At 45.2% G+C, this 24,695-nt stretch overlaps 1 protein-coding gene across 6 annotated transcripts in view; it reads left to right on the top strand.

Moving 5' to 3' along the window:
* Nucleotides 1-246: 246 nt before the first annotated feature.
* The window catches only part of TMC1 (transmembrane channel like 1), a 219,739-nt gene continuing 195,290 nt past the window's right edge, over nucleotides 247-24,695 (top strand). For 4 of the 6 annotated variants that reach the window (XM_047830899.1, XM_047830893.1, XM_047830898.1 and 1 more), the window contains exon 1: nucleotides 253-363. The gene's annotated coding sequence lies outside the window, so the exon portion shown is untranslated. Of the gene's footprint in view, nucleotides 364-24,695 lie in introns of all 6 variants that reach the window. The other 2 variants (XM_047830897.1, XM_047830895.1) reach the window with 1 other exon arrangement.

Genomic DNA, 24,695 nt, shown 5'->3' with positions numbered 1-24,695 from the left:
GGACACCGTGTAATGCCTCCATTACTCGTCAGATCAAAAACAGTTCACCCTGTAACTAATACCTTAGTTTCTGTACCAGCCTGATTGAGATCAACTAACCTTTAGGCGAAGAGCGTGACTCCTCCTTGCTGAAGCTTTTGGCAAACTATTTTCAGCTTTGTGCAAGGGATTAGGTTAACTCTTGCAAAACTGGTTCACCAGGAACAATGACTCAGTGGATTTTTTTTTTTTCTTTAGCATCCGGCATATTGTGTCTGAGCAGCTATAAATATATTTACGAGCTGCAATTCCAAGGAGGGGGCAATGTGAGCTTGCTGGGAAACACGCCAAGTGAATCATGGGCCCTCACTCGGCCGGCCTACGGTGGGTGCATCTCTACGTCTTGCAATTTTATTTTCTGTCTCAAGGACTTTGGGTCATTTTCTCTTTAGCGCTAATGATTTCTCTCCACCCTGCTCCCGAGTGCGTGTGTGAGCTGCCGTGTGTTCCTGTCTCCCCGAGGTGGTGGCGAACGCCATGAGGGGACGTCCCTGTTATTAAATGTACAATCTGCGTATGAACCGCTCCGGTGTCGAAAGCCACCGACAGAGAAGACGTGTTCTTGTCCCCCGTTTGCGGGCGGTGAACCTGAAAGCCAGGCGAAGTTTGCTTCCAAACAGGAAGTGAGTGTCTTGGAATCTGAACAGCTCTAAGTCTGGACAGTGCAGGTGGAAGCTTCAGATCTTGGCACCGAGGCTGGCAGAGGTGTGGTGACGACAGACATTGCCATCGGGCAGCGTTTCCTACTGCGTGTTCCCAGAAATTAGTGGCAGGAGGGGGGGATGCTACAAAAAGTGCTTGTTGAAGTGAGGATTTCCGATAAGGGAGCTTTCTCAGAGTATTAGTTATGCTAATGTGCCTTGGGCCTAGTCAAGGCTGAGTTACAATACGTGTCATTTTTCATATTTATCATTGAAGCCACGTCACCCACAGCCTTCTCTAAGCCTAGCCTTCTGAGAAACACACTTTAGTGATGCCTGAGGACCTAGGAAAGGAGAAGGAGTGAGGTATCCCAGAATAGAAAACCCCGGTCATAGTTCCTGTTGATGTCGGTTGGTGGATAAGTTTCCACTTTCCTCTATTGGAATTGGTCTGGGGAGGGTGGACCTGAGTTGGGGGCTGCTGTGTATGGACCTAGGGCTTCTGGAAGTTTTCTAGTTCCTTTTCACTGCTTTGTCCTACCTTGTCCTCATTGAGAAACAGCATAATCCATTCGATCACAGAATGGAGTCTTTCTCCAGGGTGAGGGGTTATCATCACGTGTATATTTCGGCATTATTTGCAATCTGTTCGCCTGACTTTTTTCAAGTTCAAGTCAACGTGGTCTCCTAAGCCCATACTCAGAGTCGTCCTTTTACAGCTCCCCTCTTTTCCCTGCAAGGTGTTTTCTCTGGCTTCCCCCAGGCTTCTTAGTGCCCTTGCGTTTACAATGCTGTCGTTCCAGTTCCCTGTGCCCCCAGCTTGGTCCCCGCTGTCTAGTACTCTTGCCTTGGAAATATCAGACTTTCATTTCTGGATGTCACCGGGCTCAGTTCTGGCCAGCCTCAGAGTCACCCAGGCACCCTGCCAGCCCATTGACTCTACTCTGTCCTTTGATTGGAGGATGGGCCCAGGAATCTCTACCTCTAAGCAGCACCCCAGTTGATTTTGATGCCTGCCCGGGATTGAGAAACACTGCTCTGAGTTCTGGGCACGCGGCCCCTATCCTTTTTGCTGGAGCCCCTCCTGGGTCATGATTCCATTTCCTTACCTCTGCCTTCAGAGAGGCTGGAAATGGAGGTATTTCCATTCCTATTGTGTCTCAGGGGCTTTAAATGTTTTATTTCACTTATTTTATTTTTTATTGTTAAAAAAAATAGATTTATTTGCTTTGGGGAGCGTGCAAGCAGGGGAGGGGCAGAGAGAGGGGGACAGAGGATCCGAAGTGGGCTCTGCGCTGACAGGAGAGAGCCCAATATGGGGCTCGAACTCACGAACCTTGAGATCTTGATCTGAGCCAAGGTCGGAGGCTCAACTGACTGAGCCACCCAGTTTCTCCATGTTATCTCATGTTATTTCACGACACACTTATGAAGTGCACGTCATTATCTTAATTTAAGGATGAGAAAACCAATATTCGGAGAGCCTGGGTAATTTTCCCAAAGGCCCACCACCAGGCAATGGCAGCACAGGGCTTCGGCCTCCAATCTTCCAGCATCCACAGTCTCGCTACTTAAAAAAGTGTGGTCCCTGGACCCACAGAATCAGCCTGACCTGGGTGGGACCTATCAGAAATGCAAACATTTGGGTGCCCTGTCAGACCTACTCATTCAGTTCCTTTGGGGAGGTGTCCAGAAACCTGGATTTTTTATCAAGCCCTCCCAAACGAATCTGACACACACTGAAGTCTAAGAAACACCAACCTAGGAAACTATGTATTTCCCTGCTATATGGTCTTGTCTCTTTTTCCTTCTTTTTTTGCTCAGGAGAATTGCCAAATTTCTTTCCCAGAAATCCCACTATCGGCTCATTGGGCAGTCCCCCTCATATCTTTCTCAAGCAGCGGTCTTATCAGGCATACCCTTCTCATTTCCTTAACAACATTCACGGTTTCTGAGCCAGAGCCCGGGGGTCCAACCTAGCTTCCGGTTTTGCCCTATTTTCCCTTAGACTCTTATGTATTCCCTCGCACAGTTGAAGGCATTGAGGACATTGACTTCCAACCCTCTTTTATTTGTTATTATTCTTTTTTAACGTTTATTTATTTTTGAGAGAGAGAGCAGGGGAGGGAGAGAAAGAGAGGGGGACAGAGGATCCGAAGCAGGCTCCTTGCTGTTAGCAGCGAGGCTGACACGGGGTGAGAACTGAAGAACCACGGGATCATGACCTGAGCCAAAGTCTGACACTCAACGGCCTGAGCCACCCAGGTGCCCCCACCCCCCTTTTAAACTTGGGAGTGTACGCATGGTGGGGGGGGCACATACCATACACACACAAGTACGTACCCGCCATACAAAGTGAAGTTTGATTACACCAACAAACTTCTTTGCTAAGTTCTATACGCCACAGCTGGCAAATCCCTACCGCGTGGTCTGCTCCAAGCTTGGATTCGCAGATAAAGGATTGCAAACACCCAGTGGCCTTGGAAAAAACGATCCTGGAGGGTTGAGCTCTATCTCCTTAAAGTGAAGCAAGAGTGGGGAGAGTCTTGAGCATGGATCTGCTGATAACATGGCACCCCCTCCAAACTATAATCTCCTTCAGCGTCGGATAATGTCTAAGACAAACCAGAAGCACTCCTGTGCTACTCTGCCAGAACGTTCCGGGTGGCAAACACGTCTTGCGGATGCGGCCTCTCCCTATACGAGCAGAGGGAGGTCCCAGGTGGCTCAGCGAAAGCCTGATCACCCTGTGCAACAGTTTGAATTTTGATGCCAGTCAGACTACCTTTGAAAAATGAATTTATTCCGGCATCTTTGGCCTCATAAATAATGCATATAATGACTGGCAAAGGATTAGCACTTTGGGGTTCAAAATACCTAACGTTTCCTTGGTTGGCTGAGGTGTGACGGCTAAACAGAATAAGGGGAAATAGCAGGTTGACGAGGAAATCTCAGGGGAGGGGTATTTATTTATCTATTTATTTACTTATTTTTCGGTTACATGCAGCTTTCCAGATGGTTTCTTCAATGCCATCTCTCACCAGAACATTCCATGAATAAACATTAGGTTATACCCCTGGGCCATCTGTAATGGTCATATTATTCTGTTCAGTGACATGCCCATGGGATTGTACCCTAGCCGGAATGGGAGTTGGTATATTGAGATGCATTGAATCCATTTATAGCGTTCATTCTCCTTTTCTAAATGTATTCTCACTGGATGAGTGTTCCTAGCTGTGAGTACTCTTGGGTCAGCTTAATTACAAAAAAAAAAAAAAAAAAAAAAGAATTATGGTTTCACCATAAAGTGACCTTGTAAGAAATATCGGTGCAGCTCAATGTCAAATTCTGCTTGGAGTTTCAAATATATTCTTGACATATTTTGCTTAGCTGTTTATTTGCCTTCTCATCGCGGCTGTTCTCCCTGAGTAATGGCACAGAACTCTGTAAATAGAAGCCAATAATGGGGAGTGACTCAAAGGTCTGGCTATTTTCATTAGTACACTATTTTGGGGTGAATAGTCCACATTTTACATTCTCATGCTCGCAGCACTGCACTTAAGTCTGAATTTTTTCCCCCCTTGGGTTCCAGAGAATATTTTGGAAATGATTGGCAGAAAATAGACTTAGCAAAACAGTGCTATCAATTTTCATGCTGTAGAGTTTAGAGGGAATGATGGCATCTTATACTTAACAATGAACATACAAGGATTTCTAAAAGTTGGCAAACTGTAAGAAAAACACATTTAGAAAATTGTGCTATGATTTAGTGTTCTGGCTCTACAGCTGATTCAGTTGTGTGTGTGTGTGTGTGTGTGTGTGTGTGTGTGTTTAATTTTTGTTTTTATTTTCCTCTAAATGTTTAAAATGAAATTTAAAGCACAGTTGATCTTGGCTTGGATAGGCAGACTGGATATTAACTGGGGATTTAGTTAATATCCAAGGGCTGATCTACTTCTGACGGTGGGACCCAAATAGCTCCCTTGGAAGTTTCCAGAGAGGCTGACTAGTCTTTTTAAATCCCTCTTCCTGCCTTCCTGTTGGTCTCTACCTTCTTTAGATGCATGCTAATTTGCCACATAGAATTCTGATTTTCTGGAATTGTTTCCTTAATGTATATGGGGAAAACAAAATGTAATAAAAATCCTTGATTTGCAAATCTTGAGTTTTTCATATTAGATTTTTGGAGGAGAAATCATCTTTTTTTTTTTAAATTTTTTAACTTTTATTTATTTTTGAGACAGAGAGAGACAGAACATGAATGGGGGAGGGTCAGAGAGAGGGAGACACAGAATCTGAAACAGGCTCCAGGCTCTGAGCTGTCAGCACAGAGCCTGACACGGGTCTCGAACTCACGGAACATGAGATCATGACCTGAGCTGAAGTCGGATGCTTAACCGACTGAGCCACCCAGGCGCCCCGAGGAGAAATCATCTTAATTTATTTCTATTTTAATAATCTCTATGGATGGCTCAATAATTGAATGTAAGCTATTTAATGCCCCTTTCTAATATCCTATTCACTAAGCCCGTTCTATGGGGTGTCTGGGTTAAGCTCAGGCTCAGTGGGTTCAGCATCCAACTTCGGTTCAGGTCATGGTCCCGTGGTTTGTGAGTTTGAGCCCCGTGTGGGGCTCTGTGCTGACAGCTCAGAGCCTGGAGCCTGCTTCGGATTCTGTGACTCCCTCTCCTTCTGCGCCCCCGCCCCCACTTGTGCTCTCTCTCCCTGAAAAATAAGAAAATAAGCTTTAAACCTCAAAAATATTGAGTCGGTGGTCTACGATTCCCCATTCAAAACTTCCATAAAGCAGAAACATAAGTATCCTCATTGTTATTACAAACAAACAGACAAAACCAATGACAACAACAAAACAATTTTACTCTTATTTCTGGGATGCTATATTGGCCCTTTGCATGGGTTTTATTTATTAGACATATTCTAATAATCTTTGTTACTTAAAGATGGATGAAATAACTTCATTACTTTCACCTCTTTGGCTCTACCTCTTGCCATACGACCATTTGCAGTGTCAAAAACAAAGTATGCCCCCCGGATTCCAACTAAAGTCAATTGTTTGACTACTCAGCATCCCTGATAGGATGGGAAGTCTTATAGAAGAGATTCGTTTCAGAATGAAGTACCAGGAAAATTTTGCTTCCCTCCAGCAATGGTATGTTTTCTCCTCTTAGACAATAAGAACCATGCCATTGAACGCATTTTCCTTTGTGCTTAGCTGCCAGGAAGCTCAGAGCCAAACATGTATAGCCCAATTTTTATGGCTATATAACATCCTATGGCCCACATATCTGGGTTCCTCCTTTCTCCTTGATATTGATCTTCAATCCTGACTTTATAAAATATGCCATTATTTAAAAATTGTAGAACTATGTATAGTCTTTCTGAAATTATTATGGCATAAAGTAGGTTATATATAAACCAATAAGTCCATGATTTGAAAAACAATGCATTTTGGCAGGGAGATCACTTTGTGAATGGTCTTTCGGTTCCTAACCCGACCCGCTGCAGCCTATTTCATTTTAGGGCACATTTTGTGTGCATTTACCACGCGCCAGACAGATGTGCTCCTGGTAGGGAGGTTTACAAGTGTTAACGGGGCTCAGTGTCTCAAGGGAGGCTTGAGAAGACACAGATACAAATAATGCAAAACAAAACGAAATAGGTGTTAAGTAGCAAGAAAAACAACTTGATGTAGGGGTACAGGGGAAGGACCAATTCATGTTGCAAGAGCTTAAAGGATAAAGAGATTTTTCAAAGGCTAAAATTGAGGGTAATTCATTTCCAGCCAAAGAGGCTGCATGAAGAAAGCATCATGTTGCTACATTACGGTGAGAAACGACAAAGTGATGCTGTTGCAAAACATTGTTTTGTTTTGTTTTTCAGTTTATTTATTCATTTATTCGGGGACAGAGAGGATCCCAAGCAGGCTCTGTGCCGTCTGCAGAGCCTGAGACAGGACCAGATTCCATCTCCCTGACCACGAGATCATGACCTGAGGGGAAACCAAGAGTCAGATGCCTAATGGACTGAGCCACCCAGGTGCCCCGGTAGATCATTGTTAATAAGTAAAAGATTATTGTTAATATCTCTCCCCAAGCAAGACAGCTTCATCTAGAGGCGAGTAAACTTTTTTGAAAGGGACTTTTGGGAATTTAACTATACCAAACCTTATTACATGCGTTTCAACTTAAAAATTATAGTTCTCCTTTAATACAGGTTTTTAAACAATTGAAGGATAATTGACATACAGTATTGTGTTATATCAGGTGTGCTACATAGTGATTTGACAATTGCATACTTTATGAAATGCTCATCTTGTGAAGGATAGTTACTGTCACCATTCAAAGTTACTGCAATGTTACTGCATATATTCCATGTGCTGTACTTTTCATCCTTGTGACTTATTTATTTTATAACTGGAAGTTTGTATCTCTTAATCCCCTTCACCTATTTTGCCCATCTCCCCAATCCCCTCCCCTCTGGCAACCACCAGTTTGTTCTCTCTGTGTTTATGAGTCTGTTTCTGTTAGTTTGGTTGGTTGATTTTTTTTTTTTAATTTTTTTTCAATGTTTATTTTTGAGAGACAGAGAGAGACAGAGTGTGAGTGAGGGGTTGGGGGAGAGAGAGGGAGACACAGAATCTGAAGCAGGCTTCAGGCTCTGAGCTGTCAGCACAGAGCCCGATGCAGGGCTCGAACCCACAAACCGTGAGATCATGACTTGAGCCAAAGTAGGACGCTTAACCGACTTAGCCACCCAGGTGCCTTAGCTGATTGTTTTAGTTTAGATTCCACATATAAGTAAAATCATATGGTATTTGCCTTTCCCTGCCTGACTGATTTCACTCAGCATACTACCCTCCAGGTCCATCCATGTTATCACAAATGGCAAGATCTCCCTCTCTTTTATGGCTGACTAATATTCGATTATATACATATACCATATTTTCTTAAAAAAATCATCAACACTTAGGTTGCTTCCATATCTTAGCTGTTGTAAATAGTGGTATAATAAACAGAGGAGTGCCTATATCTTTTTGAATTAGTGTTATTATTTCCTTTGGGGTAAACACCCAGAAATGGAATAACTGATCATAGGGTATTTCAATTTTTAATTTTTTGAGGAACCTCCATACTGTTTTCCACAGTGGCTGCACCAGTCTACATTCCCACCAACAGTGCACAAGTGTCCTTTTTTCTCCACATCCTTGCCATTTCTTATTTTATTTTATTTTATTTTATTTTTTTGCTGCTAGCCATTCTGACAGGTGTGAGGTGATATCTCATCGTAGTTTTGATTTACGTTTCCCTGATGGTGAGTGATGCGGAGCGTCTCTTCGTGGGTCTGGTGGCCATCTGGATGTCTTCTTGGGAAAAATGTGCTTTTTCTTTTCCTTGGTAGGAAAGCCTCACTGGGATTTCTCTAATGCCTCTCGGTCACGATTGGGGCTATTTCGGAATTGCCAGTCATAATGAAGAGAGGGAGTGAAAGAGGAAAGGAGAAGATGTCACAGGAAGAAAAGGGAAGGGAAAAAACATGACCGGCATTGGCTGTGTTTTCCTAAGGCACGGAGAGTGCATGAGGATATAGACCATGTGGAAGTGCTCCTAGCGAAGAGTTTCTCGGGATGAGGTCAGAGTGAAACAGAGAAGGGTGAAGCGAGTGTGGCATGGAAGGGTGTTACTGGGGGGATGATCAGGCCAGAGTGTTTTGCTGTCAGGCTAGAATGCGGTGCTGATCTGATGGGGAGCACGATTTGGTACAACGAAGCCATCAAGCGTGGTGATGTGTGTTGTGTAGAGCTGGAGAGGCGGGGGTGGGGGTGGGGCTGCTGGGGACACAGGTGGCCAGGTGGGAGGAGTCATCGCGTACCCTGGGGCCTGCCTACATTGCTGTTGGATTTCCACTGCACCACCCTGAACTGTTTGACTTTGGGAGTTAATTTAAAACATCAAGAAGAACCGCCTGAGCAGAACCAGAGGGAAATTTCGTAAACAGCAAAGGCAGTGATTCCTACTGGCTGTGTGCTTTTGGAAACAATTTACACAAGGGCTGATTTCGACATGCACTAATATATACAGTCTAGCTGGCGTTTTATATGGAAACTTTAATAAAATGGTTCTAATTGGTGCTTAATTTACATAGATTAGAGAGTTCCACTGGTCCACATATGAGGGCTTAGGGATTTGGGGTCATTTAATGGAGATGCCAGCTTGATTTAGATAAATAACCAATTTTAGGGAATCCTGGCAAAGTTTGCCTCATACAAACAAGACGGTTTTTAAATTTGTTTTCTCTTTTTAAAGTTTCTACTTAAACAGTGATATCATTGCAAAGGCTTGGAGACAACTTAAATGCCCATCAATAAGAAACGGATTACATAAAGTATGTCTGTCCATAAAATTAAATAGGCATCAGTAAAATGATGAGGCAGGCAATGATAAGACACACTACCTAAAAATGTATGTTGAAGCTCAGAAATAAGATGCAAAACAATGTGCACACATTTGTTTACGAACATCTGTGTTTTAAAAAAGAGAGGGGGTCCAATATATACATATCTCTGTGTATGCCTAGTGTTTCTCTGGAAGACCACAGAAGAAACTAGTGACAGTGGTTGGCCTTGGGGAGGGAATTCAGGGGATCAGGGGGTATAAGAAGACTTAGATTTTCACTGTGTTTCTTTTCAAACTAGACAGTCTTGCCTTGAGTTTCTTTTACTCTTGTCCAGGGGCATGAACTAGCTTTCCATCTCTTTCCACGAGAATCCCTGTTGTCAATATCAGGTAGGAAAGCTTTGATTTTCCAGTCCTAGCCTATGTGGATTTATCCCAGATTCTTCCACAGCCTGGGTCAATGCAGGGACTGACCTTGGTGTGAAGCTGTTATTATTTTCTTTGTTGTTGTTGTTTCAGGCTCTTCTTCATTTAAAAAAATTTTTTTTTAACACTTATTCATTTTTTAGAGACAGAGAGAGACAGAGCATGAGCTGGGGAGGGGCAGAGAGAGAGAGAGAGACACAGAATCCAAAGCAGGCTCCAGCCTCCGAGGCATCAGCACAGAACCCGACGCAGGGCTCAAACTCACGAACCTCAAGATCACGACCTGAGCCAAAGCCGGACGCTTAACCGACTGAGCCACCCAGGCGCCCCTACAGGCTCTTCTTCAGACAGATGAATAAGAACTCCCTCCTTCTGTGCAGAAGTAGCTTATAGAACGGAGTGCGATGGATCTCAGTCACCACTTATCCCTGCGGTTAGCTTAGGTACCGTTGTGCAGTCTGTATACTGCACAACCATTTGCGATGGTTCTAAACTGGGTCAGCTTGCTGGTGAATTTCAACCCCCTCCCTTGGCACATGGCTAACAGAAAGCTCAAGCTCTAGGTAGATCATTATACATGCCCTACTTTTCCACTTCTCCTTACAGTCTTCAGAGTGACCAAGTCCAAGGAACTAGGGTAAGGCAGTGTGTGGCGAATGATAAAGAGTGTCAGAGAGAAGTATCTACGAAAGACTTTCAAAGAATAAAGACAAGGCAGTTCCCTCTGCATGATGGTGGTTGCACGTGGAGTAGCCTAGGTCAGTGGTTCTCACCTGGGTGCTTCTAAGAGAACTTTGGTAACGTCTGGAGACATTTTTGGTTTTCCCAGCCGGAGTGGCGGTGTTACTGGCATCCGGTGGATGGAGGGATGTCCTTATGCAAAGGACAATACGCCCTGACAAAGAATCACCTAGCCCCCAGTGTCAGCAGCGCAGGCGTTGAGAAATCTGGTCATATGCTGTGGTGACAAGTAACTTGAAAAAATCCCAGTGGCCTCGTGCAACAAGTCCCTTGTCCCTCGTGCTGTATGTTCTGCACGGGTTGGCATCGTAGCCCTGCCCAGCCACTTCCCATCAGGAAGTCTGACTGAGGAGAGAGATTCATTGCCCAGTGGTCCCCTGGCATTACTGTGACGGGGAAGGGAACTTGGTGGGTCGCACAGTAGATTTTCAAGCTTCTGTCCAGATCGGCCCCTGTCTTTTCCAATCGCATTCCCTTGGCCATACTCTAGCCTGCGGCCACGCCTAAATTCAACGCAGGTGGGAAACGCATTTCCGTCTCGTACCCAGAAGGAGAAGAGAGGGGGAATGATTGTGACCTGCCTTAATGACTACCACGCTGATGGTGACGGCGGTGTGAGCGTTCAAGGAAGGTTTCTGTTCTTGTTATCTGTCACTGCTTGACACGCTGCCCCAAACTTAGGGGCCGAGGACAACAATCATCGAATTTGCTCACGAAGCTGCAATCTGGATGGGGCTGGATGGGAACAGCTCATCTCTACACCATGTGGCATCTTCCAGGGCAGCGCGCACACGGGGGGCCAGAATCATCCGAAAGCCCGATCACTCGCATGTCTGGCAGCTGGTGCTGGCGGTGGACTAAGACTCAGCTGTGACTGTCAGCTGGACCACCTACACACGGCCTCTACATGTGGCTGTTTGGCGTCCTCGCAACATGGTGGCTGGGTTCCAAGGCGGAAAGTCAATGCCGCCAATTTCTTAAAGCCTGAGTCTGGAAACTGGCACCGTGTCACCACAACCGTCGAGGAGTTGCAGAGCCCAAATATAAGGGGAAGGAACACAGACCACGACCCAGTAGGACGAAGGTCACAGAATCCGGGGGCTGTGTTGGAACGCTGCTTCCGAGGCCGGTAATGGGGCTGAAGAAATGGCAAGACTTCTTTAGCTGCGGTCTGGGGAGTGAACATTCTGGGCAAAGCAAATAGCATGAGCCCAGGCACATCAGAGCTGAATTTATTTCAGTTTTTCAGTGGGCCCCCTCTTCAGAGCTACTCACTCTTAGTGCTGACATCAACCTCAGAAAAATGTCTTGACCCAGCTATACCATATATGCTTAAAAACCTTGCGTTTCACGAATGCGAATTGCAATCTGGGTTTATTCTGATTTAATTGTCCGAAAGGAGACATCATTCATTTTTGTGCAAATTAAATTATTAAAAAAAAAAAGACTACCCAAATTATCTGCTAAATGTTTGTTTCTGTAATAATAGTTGGGTGTACCTCGGTTGGGGATTTAGTATATTAGTTGCCTTTACTAAACTTTGGATTGATTTTGCTTTGAACTTGATGGTTCAATTTGGACTTCAAGGCAGGCTGGACTTGACCGGAAACACTTTCTTTGGGAATAAGATGTGCTGGGGTGGAGAGACGGCATAAAAGGGTCACAATTTATTTTGATTTGGGGAAGGACTGCCGATATCCACGCGTGTTCCTGTCTTCCTGGAGTCCTTCCTAACAGCATTGTTCAGAGAATCACAGAATTTTCTAGCTGAGAGCATCTTTCAAGGTCATCTAAGATGAACTTCCCAATTTTGCGTCTGAGGACACCGGGCCTGAGAGAGGCAAAGTGACCTGGAGTTTCAACTCACTCTTCTGCAGTGAGAGGAAGGGCAGCTGATACAAACGGAGGGGGACCCTCCGATAAACCACAGGGAATCGAACGTCGCCCCCTGCGTTCACGCCGAGGGAGAAACAGCTTCTTCGCTTCGGCTGCACTGGCTTCTCCTGTGACCTCTGTGCTAGTCCTTGGCTGCATCTACTCCGCGTCCCCAGGCCTGGAACATTCCATCTGGCTTCTGATTATGCACTGGCAGCTGCCTTTCTCCTCATCCTTTGTTCTCGCTCTTTTGAATCCAAGGGGGAGTTGTTCCACTGATAGCATTTGAATCCAGCTCATGAAAAATTCTGTAACAAGTGTACTTAACAGTTTGATCTCTGGCTTCTCCCGCACATTTGCCCTTTATACCCTGAGAGCCATAAGCTTCATTTCCTTGGAGCAGATTGCAGTTTCAATAGGAAGGAAATAACTGTGTGCCCTTCAAGCTGAGTCCAGTTCTGACGGGGACCAAACAACGCTTAGTCCCGAGCGATTGTGGAAACTCAGGCCCCAGATCGGGCAGTGGAAATCTCTCTCCTGGAGCCCATCTCGGAGGTTGTGATGCTGGAAAATCCCTGATCTGGGTTCGAAACCCAGCCCCGCCATTTACTCGCTGTGTGATCTGAGCAAGGTGCTTAGACTGTGAAGACTCAGTTTCCCCTTAGGAAACACTAAGAAACACAGTTTCCCCTTAGGAAATTAGGAGAACACTAATCAGTGCCCAACTCCAAGAGTTGTTCAATCATTCAACTAAATACATGTGAGGGTATCCTTGTATGTCCAACTCGTGCAGTTTGTTGAGTGAGAAAGATGAACGTGAATAAAATAACCACAGGTAAGTATAAAATTGAAAATAAATCAATCCACAGGCCTTAAGCTCCTAGATCAGGACTTTCTGGACAAAGAGGTATCTGTAGCCTCCGCACCACACTCTTTCCATGACAAAGAAGCTTGGGAATGACTTCCCTGGGGGAGGGACGCTGGAGCTGAGATTACAGAATGATTACCCGGAAGGTTATCAGGCAAAGGGTAGCACAGAGCGATTTAGGGCAGGAGAGCCTGCATTGGACAGAAGCTCTCCCGTAGACTACCTGGGATGGAGTGAGGCTTTGGATGCTGGGGTCAGATCCCTTACCTGCCTCTTAGGCCGTAGGAATGTGGGCTTGACCCGGGCTTGTTTTAGGTAATTGCAAGAACAGATCTGCATTTTCAAAGATCAGTCTGGCTCTAGTGGTGCTTAATTCTTGGCCTTTTAAGTGAAGCTTCAGAATGATACCGCCCCCGCCCCCACCACCTAGATTCCCAGGTAGTGGGTTACCAGTGGATCCCAGTAGATGACAGTGTATGCCAGGGTTGGGATTCACCCTGAGAGGAGGCTGTAGTCAAGGCGGGGAAGAAGAATTGCAGACCCGCTAAAGCAGCCCAGAGAAGAAACGAGGGAGCAGGTTCACAGCAGAGGCAGGGGGACTCTGGGTCTAGGGCACTGGTTCTCAAACTGTGCCGGACTTCCAACACCCCCCCCCCCTCACCCCCCGCCCCCCGCCGCACCTTGGAGGGCTGGTTAGAATGCAGATTTCTGGGCCTTTTGATTCAGGAGCTCTGGGGTGGGGTCTGGGAATTGGCCTTTCTGACAAGTTCCCTGGATATGCTAATGTTGCCGGTTTGGAGAATCACTGATCAGGAGAAAAGCTGTCAGATTTGGTAGATAAAATTAACAGGATTTGGTGGTAGATCGCGTACACAGCTAAGGGGAAAGGAGGACTCAGGAACTCCTTTCTGTTTTCCGAATTTTGCAATGGGATGTACTGCTCAGTCCCTCGCTGGTATTCAGGGAACAGGTGATCAGACCAGAGAGGACCAGGAATTCGGTGCTGCCTGTGTATTTGAATATGCCTTTGAAAGAACTAAGTGGAGAGACATACATATGGAAATTGAAGGGAAGGGAAGTGATTCTTTGAAGATATGAATTTGGGGGTCATGTTGGGTATAAATGTTTACGGAAGCCGAGGACTTAGCCATGGGATAATTCGATTCTCTTCCTTTCTTTTGCTTTTCTCCTCAGTTTGAAAGTTCTGGCTTTCCTTTTTACTGGCCTTTCCAAAGTGCCATAATCCCTCCCAGCCTCCGTGCTTTCTTACCTGCTGTTCCTTCTGTTCGGGAGAAGGCTTCCTCTCCCCGCTTCCATAATTTAGCTCCTTTTCCTCCTTTGGATTCCACCTCTCAGGCTTGGTCCTGTGTGGCATTAACGACCGGCTACCTTGGTTTCCTTCTATCGCACAAATCAGAGTTGGGGGCTGTGTGTTTACCTGTGTGATTATTTGCTAAACAGCCATCTCTACCACTAGATTCCCAGAGACCACCGTTGCGACCCGAGGGCTTAGCTCCATATCTTACACTTAACGAAAACCCTCGGAGACCCTTGTTAAGTGTCCAGCAGGTCAGTCACAGATGGCACTTACTTAAGCCCTGGCGATTTCTCAGCAAAGAGGGAGAAGCAGTTAGTTTCCTGAAGATGTTGGTGTTCAGCGATGAGATGAAGTTTTGCAGGACTCTGGGTGTGTGACCCGGCAACTGCGCCATCTGGTGGACGCGAGTGATGCAACGACTAAGATCCCACAGACCAGGCTCAGCGTTGCTCCAAGAGCGTTGCTCTGGGAGAAAAGACTCATTTCTTATACTTAAAAAGTAAGAGTAAGTAAATTTTATGGGAGGAAAGGTAGACTCTCTGAGAGACCTAGTTGGAGAAAAGTGGATATTTATTGAAAATAGTGTTGAGTTTTCAAAGTAAAGAAGCATCGCCATGGAGAGAGGCTCATTGAAAGGACTCAGTGTGAAATAAGAAGTTATAGATCTCCACCCGAAGGCAGAATCACAAAAACAAAAACAAAAACAAAAACAAACAACAAACAAACAAACAAAGAAAACAGGAGCAGGCATATGGCTGGGCTTCTCAGACTGATTTGCATTTTGGAACTGGCCAGTCAGTGAGGATATCGCTCATCGCTAGCCATTTGGCTGGTAACCCCTGCAGGGTCAGGCGTGGGCATCGGTGCCTTTCTCCCCTGCTGCTCCATCATTGGGGGTCTCCTCCTGCAAGGCACAAGGTGTCACTAACTCGTTATGGCAGTAACTGGGGCTGTGCGATATGACATGTGGGGGTCTGAGAGTGTACTCATGATTTTTCTTTGTTTCTAATGTATAATGGGGAAGAAGTGTAGCTTCTAAATTCCGGAATAGACCATGAAAACCTACCATATGCCACAGCCCATGGAATGGAATTTACTAGAAGTGGCTCTCCTGTGCTTCTAGTTCAACTATTCTTGCCACCACCAGTAGACTCACTGAAGGACATGAAACCAAATGTCAGTCTCTTCCCTGAATATGATGTCCCTACTAGATGAGAGCTTTTGTTCCTGGCTACTTCATAGACCCCTGCCCAGGGTGCATATTGTTTGCTCAAGAGTCTGGTGTCCTCTCTTCTTTCATACAGATACGGTCATTGCTGGGGGTCACACAGGACAGGACATTAATCACTGTATTAGCTAAAGTGGCTTGATTCGACTAGGCTTAAATCATAAGGGAGTTTATTCCTTATAAACTGGAAACTCCAACATAAGAATGGCTTTCAGGTGAGGGTTGATCTGGTGGTTCAGTGATGCCAAAAACCCTGTTTATTTTTTTTCCACTTCACTGCATACAGTCTTGGCTTCATCCTAAGGTTGCTGTCCCTTTAGCCCCTTCCCCAGGCCTCCTTCTATCCTTTTGCCTAAAAACACATCAGGTTTTCCTCCATTGCTTCTTTCAAGAGCTCTGAGACGCTGATGAGTCAAGGCCAATGCTCGTAATTGCCTGTTTTTCAAGCCCATTACCCCAGAAACTGGGTGATAGTTTTTCCCTTCTCTAAAACGTGCTCCCAGGGACTGAGTGCCATTGCTTTTTTGCACACAGAAGGCCAGTGAATAGAGTGGATGCTGGAATTCTCCAGAATCTCTGACGTGGAGGCATCTGATAAGACCAGCGGAATAGATAGGCATTGCATGTAATAACTCATGCAGGTGTTTGTTTAAATTAACTTGGCTTGTTCAAGATGGAGGCTGGTTTATTTTAATGCAATGTAACAATAATCATTGTTGCAATAAAACAAATACCACAAAAAGCACAAATCTTAAGCATAGAGCTTGATGAGCTTTACCAATGTGCACATCTATGTTACTACCACCCAGATCGGATAGAGAGCATTTCTAGCACCTCAGAAAGCTCCCTATGCCCCTTCCTGGTCAGAACATTCCCAAGGTGTTTACTTTTGAAGAGAATTATAACTGTTTCAAACCCAAAGCATGCAGAACAACAAAATGTACCCCAATACATGTATCATCCTTATACTTATCACTAAGGCCCTGTGATTATAAAGATTTTGCCACACAATATTCACTGATTCCCCTTTCTTTTATGTGTGTGTGTTAAGTATTTTCAACAAATCCCAAATATCACATCATTTTATTTTGGTATCCATTTCTAAAACCATGGAGATTTTTGGGAGCACCTGGGTGGCTCAGTCAGTTAAGCATCTGACTCTTGATTTTGGCTCAGGTCATGATCTTACAGTTTGTGAGATCGAGCCCCATGTCAGGCTCCAGGCTGACAGTGTGGAGTCTGTTTGGGATTCTCTCGCTCTCCCTTCCTCTCCCCCAACAAAATAAAGAAAGAAACTTAAAAAAAATGGAGACTGATGCTCAACGTCGCTCCTCATCAGGGAAATACAAATCAAAACCACACTCAGATATCACCTCACGCCAGTCAGAGTGGCCAAAATGAACAAATGAGGACACTATAGATGCTGGAGAGGATGTGGAGAAACAGGAACCCTCTTGCACTGTTGGTGGGAATGCAAACTGGTGCAGCCACTCTGGAAAACAGTGTGGAGGTTCCTCAAAAAATTAAAAATAGACCTACCTTATGACCCAGCAGTAGCACTGCTAGGAATTTACCCAAGGGATATAGGAGTACTGATGCATAGGGGCACTTGTACCCCAATGTTTATAGCAGCACTCTCAAGAATAGCCAAATTATGGAAAGAGCCTAAATGTCCATCAACGGATGAATGGATAAAGAAATTGTGGTTTATACACACAATGGAGTACTACGTGGCAATGAGAAAGAATGAAATCGGGCCCTTTGTAGCAACGTGGATGGAACTGGAGAGTGTTATGCTAAGTGAAATAAGCCATACGGAGAAAGACAGATACCATATGGTTTCACTCTTACGTGGATCCTGAGAAACTTAACAGAAACCCATGGGGGAGGGGAAGGAAAAAAAAAAAGAGGTTAGAGTGGGAGAGAGCCAAAGCATAAGAGACTCTTAAAAACTGAGAACAAACTGAGGGCTGATGGGGAGTGGGAGGGAGGGGATGGTGGGTGATGGGTATTGAGGAGGGCACCTGTTGGGATGAGCACTGGCTGTTGTAGAAACCAATTTGACAATAAATTTCATATATTTTTTAAAAAAAGAAAAAAAAAGAAAAAAGAAAATTAGATACGTAAAAAAAAAATGGAGACTTTCCCACATAGCTATAGTACTAATATCATCCATGACTAAACAATAAGTCCTTGGAATCATTTAACACACAGTACACATTCCAATCTGTCCAATTGTCCTTGTATAATTTATTTGTTCAAATTGGGAATCAATTGAAATCCAAAGTAGTAATCTCAATCTCTCTCTCTCTCTTTTTTCTGTGTGTCTCTCTCTTTCTCTCCTTGTCATTGACTTGTTGAAGATACTAGTGAGCTGACCTGTTAAATGTCCTACATTCTGGATTTGTCTGTTTCCTCGAGCTGGTATTTAACTTGTTCCTCCAGCTGCCGTTTTCTTTTTCTACCAGAAGTTCTAAAGGCTTAATCCAGTTCAAGTTCAGACTTTTGCAAGAATGTGATGTTGTGTATGTAACATTGCATCACTCCAGGAGGTACCTCATCGCTGGCTGTTCCACTTTAATGATATTGATTCTTGAATTGAAGTGTTCACCGCCTGATCTCTCCATTTCCTTATCAACCTTTTATCTAATGGTTTCCACACTAGTTTTAAACATTTACTCTACAAATATTTATCAGAGCCTCTACTGAATAGTTTTTATGTGTGAGATGTTGGGGTTACAAAAGTGGGCAACAGAAACCTGTTTGTTGACAAGTATAAAGACTGTTCATGTATCCTCAGCCTATTAGTGAGCCCCCCCCCCCCCCAAATTTTGGGTTCCTATTTTTGGAGCAGATTTCCTAGCCAGGGGAAATTGTGAATGAAAAATGCAATGAGACCTCAGTGCTTTCCTAATGTTGAACTAATCCTATTATCTTTCCTTCCTTCCCCTCTTTCTCATTACAGTCTTTTCCCTTCCTTCTTTAATTTTCCAATTACTTTGCCCTCATAACGTGCCAATTATCCTGAGGATCCGTGTCGGAGGTGCGATGTGCTCAATTATCCTCGTTTGTATGCCACGGTGATTCTTCGTGGAGCCGACTACATAGCAGATCGTACAGCAATCTAATTTTGTGAAAGAGAGAGCTGAGCTATGAAAACCTTATCCAAGTTCACATGGTGACTGGCTCTAATAAGAAATGACTCCTTTGTTGAAAGTAGCCAGTATCACAACTTCTGACAAGCAGTAGGGACGCTTCTAGGAAGAAAGTTAAGTTCAAAGGCACGTAGCGTAAATCGACACCAAAGCGCACCTGATCAAGAACTTTTACGCTGTCTCCTCAGGAATCTCAGGATCATACGTATTTCACCAAGTTGTTTTGGACAGCTTACAAGCAGTTCAGAGCTGTATGTCAGTAGGCTTCCTTTATGGAATTCACATGTTCAAGTCTTTTATTCCACCTTGAAGAAAAGACATTACTTTTTTTAAAGCGTATTTATTTATTTTGAGAGGGAGGGAGAGAGAACCAGTGGGGAAGGGGCACAGAGAGAGGAGGACAAAGGATCCAAAGCAGGCTCTGTGCTAACAGTGGAGTATCCGATGCGGGGCTTGAACTCAGGAACCATGAGATGAACCTGAGCTGAAGTTGGATGCTCAACTGACCGGGTCACCCAGTCACCCTGAAGAAAATACATTACTAACTAGAGACGTGACAGTTTAAAACTTTGGAAGAAAGGGAGCGCCGGGGTGGCTCAGTAGGTTGAGCATCTGACTCTCGATCTCAGGGTTCGTGAGACTGAGCCCTTCGTCAGGCTCTGTGCTGACAGTGCGGACCCCGCTTGGGATTCTCTGCCTTCTCTTTTCTCTACTCCTCCCCCTTCTAATCAAAAAAAAAAAAAATTAGGAAGAAAGAACCAAGGAAAAGCCACTAGAATCTCTGGAAAGAAGAGTGTGAGATACTTGACTGTCCGTGGCTCGTAAGCAGACGCCATGAAAACATCACGTTCCTACTTCATTCTGTGAGTGTGGGAGACGTGCCGGCCACTAGCAACTCAAGTAAATATTTGTGGGTTTGAATTTCACAAGCTGAAACACAGTCTGCTGAGGGCTTAGCTGCTGATGTTACAGAGCTGTGGCACCAACTATCACCAAAATGCCACATGGGGCCCTCTCAGATGATGAGATGTGGAATCCCTAGTAAGAGATGCTTATCGGGAAAGACTTTCGAGTGCTGCCCCTTCAGAGGAGCATTTTTTTATATCTGTAACGAACCAGAGGTCTAGCCACTGAGTTTTCTTCCACAGAGAAGAAAGGACCACACAGTGCCGTTCACGTGGGGCGGGAAAGGTGTCCTTGCCAAGCGGGTCAGCGGGACACGGGGCCTGCACACCTCACAACAGTGCAGATTGGCTCGGATTGACTCAGCTTTGTGGAGTCACAGGGCTCGCTGACAGATTTCGGTTTCTGGAAAAGGAAGGGCCACCGTGAGGGCATCTGCTGTTCTCCCCTCTAGCAGATGAAGATGGAACAATGGTAGTAGCCACGCGGGGTGGCGTGGGGTGATCCTGGCCAGCCACGTGTCAGCCCCAGGAAATGGCCGCCTTTTCCAAGCTTCTCACCGCGAGGCTCTCAGTATAAATAAAAGTTAGTACTTATTAGGGGCAGACAGCAAGCTGGTAATGATAGGCAGATAGAGGGCCTGCGTGTCTCTGATGTTGCTGAGATCTGTCTTGCGTGTGTTCTGTTTGGCTCCTTTAATGGAGAATAATAACAACAACAACAGTATTGATGGTGAAACCCAGATGTCAGCGCAGGCCCTGTGTTTTCTGTCTTCTCCAGGATTTCTCTGTTTTCCCAGGGTTGGATGTCGGCTCAGCGCTGGCTCCTACTTCAAGCTAGGGGGACGACTCACTCCCACCTCCCGCGCAGGTTCCCTTTTCTCTGCTCCATGCTGGACCAAGTGCCATACCCATCCCCCTTTCCTGGAATTCCATGGAAAAAAGCACCCGCATGGGGCATTTATGGCCGACAGTCTTTACTGCACGTTGGTCAGCACAGATGGACTTTATGTCCTCGCAGAGCAAACATCTTAAGTGGAAAATGGAAACATGACAAACCAAATAATACTCAGCCACTGCGCTATTGCTTTCTTACTAGTTTTTCGCTCGCTCTTTGATTTCTACATCTTCCTCCTCAGAAATGAAAATAGACCCTATTTTCAGTCTCTGCTCCGGAGACCTTCCTCTTCTCCAAAGACAGATGAGTGTGTTCTTACTCTGTGAAACCATCTACCGTTGGGCTCCGTTCTCCTTGTGCACCAGTCTGTGCGATTAAAAGGAGGCCACAGAGAGGTTTATTTTCCCGGTGACATACATTATTTCCTCGCTCCGTTCTTCCAACTTGGAGGCTGATTCGATTATGGTCAGTTTTGTGTGTTTCTTTGTTCGTTTGTTTTATGGTCAGTTTTGATTAAAAACAAGTTTTTTCCCCCCTCCAATACTAGAATAATAACGTCATAGAGCACATGCTGTGAGGTGTTGATTGTTCTTTGCTTCACGATGCTATCTATTATTACTGATACCTTTTCGGCCTCCCAAAGTTTGCTGCAAAGTGTAGCAAATACTGTGGACACAGAGCTCTGATAATAAAATTACTGAATGCTCCAAGGCCAAGGGCCTGGGTTTAGACCGTGAGATTCCCAGTCCTTGCCTGTCTATTGTTCAGAAGGCCAAGCTGGTGTCATAGTCTTTATCAATGAACCATATTGAGGCGGTTCTGGGAGAGAGGAAGATGAGGTCTTTTGGGAGACAGCGGAATTCATATTATGGAAATATTCCTGCCTACATTCTTCCCGTGGTAGAGAAGGGCTTTAGACTTGTTGCTCTCTTTTTCCTGTACGTTCTCGGATTCCAGGGCCACATGTTTGCTCCTTTCTGCTTGGTTAAGTGCTGACAAGGATCTACTGTACAAAGTTGCTTCCTAAGAACGGGCAGAGTGAGTGATACTATTTGGGCAAAGAGAAAGGGGCAGGAGAGACAGCAGGAGGAGGAATACCAGAAGACACCTGCGTTCCCCACCATTTTATTTGCAAAGATAACTGGATTTTCGTCCATTGTGTGGATGCCAAAGTAGGTGGATGGGGCACAGGCTTTCTTGCAGATATCTCCCAAGAAAGCTGACCGGTGGGAGAGTGGCTCCAGATTTCGGGAAGTCTCTAGATTGAATTTCCTAAGGAATATTGCTGGGGAGATGGGTAGAAGGGGGCCAACTTAAAACCGGATTTTCTAAATGGAAGACAGCGCAGTAAAAGGCCCCTCGGGATTCTCCAGTGATCCGGCGAATGCACATCTGGTTTTGAACACCTGCCATGCACACGGGACTGATGACCCTGCCATGCTGGCAGTGGAAAAGTGACCACCACCAGAAAGCGATGACAGAAGTGCCGTCAGCAGCTCACAGCTCCTCAGATGTCAATGTTGCCGCCTCCCTCATCCATTGCCTGAAGTTTCAAGGGGTAGGCACAGGTTGGAGAACGGGAGAGGGAAGAAGGAGAAAGCAGTCGTGAGAAAGTAGACCCTGCTTCAGTGAATACTGGGAACAGTTCCTATCTGCTCATGAAACTAAGTTTAAATTTTCAGGAATTTTGCCAGTTTTTCACGGGTAGCTTGAATCAGCCATCGTGGGAGTATTCAAGATAACTCTTGGTACACAGTGGAGGTCAGCAAAGGCTACAAACTGGGGCCTTTTGATTTCTCTTTCCCCAGGAGAACGGGTTTACCACCTTCTCCCCACCCTAAGGAGATACACAGGGGCTACAGACAGAGCCTGAGGGGGGAACTTGTCTGACCGGTTTAATAACCAAAGGCGAATTGAAAAACTTTCATACTAGAATGGAATATAATTAGGCAATCCTGCTCCCCGGCAAAAAAGGGAGGCCAACGAAGCAAAATTGTGTCAGTTATTAGGAAAGCAAAATACCATTTTATATTTTTACCACAGTGGGTGGGTTACTATGCCTCTGTAGGGGAGAAAAAATAATTTTCCCCGTATCCTCTGAGTTCCAGCTAAGACCTCTGTAATAAAAGACAGATTAACAACAGGGAAGCAAACAGTGGTTTGTTAACACGTATAGCTCCTGTGTCCATGGGAGAAACCCAGCAAAAATGGGTAGCTCTCTGAGGTGGCTAAGAATTTAAACCTAAATAGTATCGTAATAGGGAAAACAGAGAGGGGATGAGGCTTCTTGGTAGAGAGTAAATGATTTGTAGGACAGACAAATGGGCCGCTAGGAAGGGTAGATGGGAGGTCTGGCAGTTTGTGACAAAGCCTGTTGGGATATGGTGCCAGTTTCTAGTCTCCTCTCCTGTGACAAGCGTCTTTCTTCCCTGGTTAATGAAACTCTCAGGAAGGGAATTTACGACAATTGAGTTCCTGTTGGAGCATCTGTGTTTAGTCAGATGAGGGGAGTTCAGACAAAGCCTCTTGCGCATTTGCTGTTTTTCCAGTGCCTGCGGCTCAAAATAATCAGTGTACCAAAGTGGCATAGTTTGGAGTGTCCTGAACTCCTGTCGTTATATTTGGTGCTGACATATTCTGTTATTCTTCCCTTCTGTTCTTGATCGAATTGTGTCCTCCCCAAAAGGCATGTTGAAGTTCTAACCCTCAGAATGTGACCCGACTTGGAAATACAGTCTCTATAGAGGTCTACAGTTAAAAATAAGGTCAATGGCCCTAATCCAATATGGCTGGAGTCCTTATAAAAAGGGGACCTTTGGACACAGAGACTGACGTGCACAGAGGGAAGGTTCTGTGCGGACACACTGGAAGACAATCACATCACCAAAACGGTTCGTCTGCAAGCCAGGGAACCAAGGATTGCCAGCAACCACTCGGAGCTAGAAGAAACAAGGAAAGATTCTCCTCCAGAGGCATCAGAGACAGCATGACCTTGCCAATACCTTGACCCTGGGCTTTCAGCCTCCAGCACTGTGAGGCAAGAAATATCCATTATTTTAAGCCAATTTTTGGTACTTGTTATAGCAGCCCCGGAAATTAATACAGTTTCCCAACTCCAGTGCAATAATAACTACCATTTATTGGCTATTTACAATGTATGTGCTGTGTGCCAACACTTTGCTTTATTTATTTGATCAGAATGAGTCCTTCTAGATCCTTGCAAGGATGAGAAAACTGAAGCTTCTTCCATTGGTCATTGCAAAAGAGCACCATAGAAGTTTCCAGGAAAGGAGAAGTCTTTGGCATCTCAGAATCAGCAACAGGGAATGGTCAATAGATTTTTTTAAGGCAGACAGTGAGGAGCTGGGTCCTTAACAGGGCTAGGGGAGGGGAGGGGGCATTATTGCCATTCCTTACAGATCTACTCATTATTCCAATTCACTTAAAAACTGGAAATGTACCTTTTGGCCCAAAGGGATGTGGCCGTAGATACAAAATGACGGTGAGCCACCAAACAAATAAGATATTTTCAAACAACTTGCAATTAGTTCAAGGTGTTGTAACTCCTAAGCGTTGAGTGCCCCAGGGAAGGAACTGGCTGGGATCACTGGCTGGGTGTTCCAGGGACCCTGGGCCAAATGCTTCGGGCTGAATGACTTAGCAAGAATAAAATAGCAGGGGCACAGAGCAAAGCCAAGTTGAGAAGGGAAAGTCTTCTAAAATGCCCATCCGAGAGCTTGGGAAGCAGTAGCAGGGCTATGGGGGAGAGGCAGAGGCAGAGCGGCCCGGATTGTGGATGAGAAAATAATTACCATGATTCTGGAGCCAGAGGGATTACTCAGTAGGCCAACAAATGTGGGGTCGCCTGCTTTTAAAGTGCTGTATCCAGCTGATTTTGCAGGCTTGACTTAAATCTTGAAGCTATAAAACTCATGCCTTAGAGCCGGGGATAGAACCTGGAATTTCGACCCAATAGCAACTAACTTAGTAACCTTGGGGTCAGAATATCTTAACGAAACACGTTTCCGTGTTCCTTAGAAGACAGGGCTGACAAATAGGATGTTCTGCCTTGGAGATCGCGTCTGCCTGACGAAGATGTCCCCAGAATCTTGGGAGTGGCAGAGTTTTTTTTTCCTTGAAGTTAAAAGATTTGGGTCCTTCCGTGGGAGGAGAGAAGCTCCAGGTGATTG

This window comes from Prionailurus viverrinus, chromosome D4, assembly GCF_022837055.1.
Source record: "Prionailurus viverrinus isolate Anna chromosome D4, UM_Priviv_1.0, whole genome shotgun sequence".
NCBI lineage: Eukaryota > Metazoa > Chordata > Mammalia > Carnivora > Felidae > Prionailurus > Prionailurus viverrinus.
This window is presented reverse-complemented; position numbering and strand designations above follow the sequence as displayed.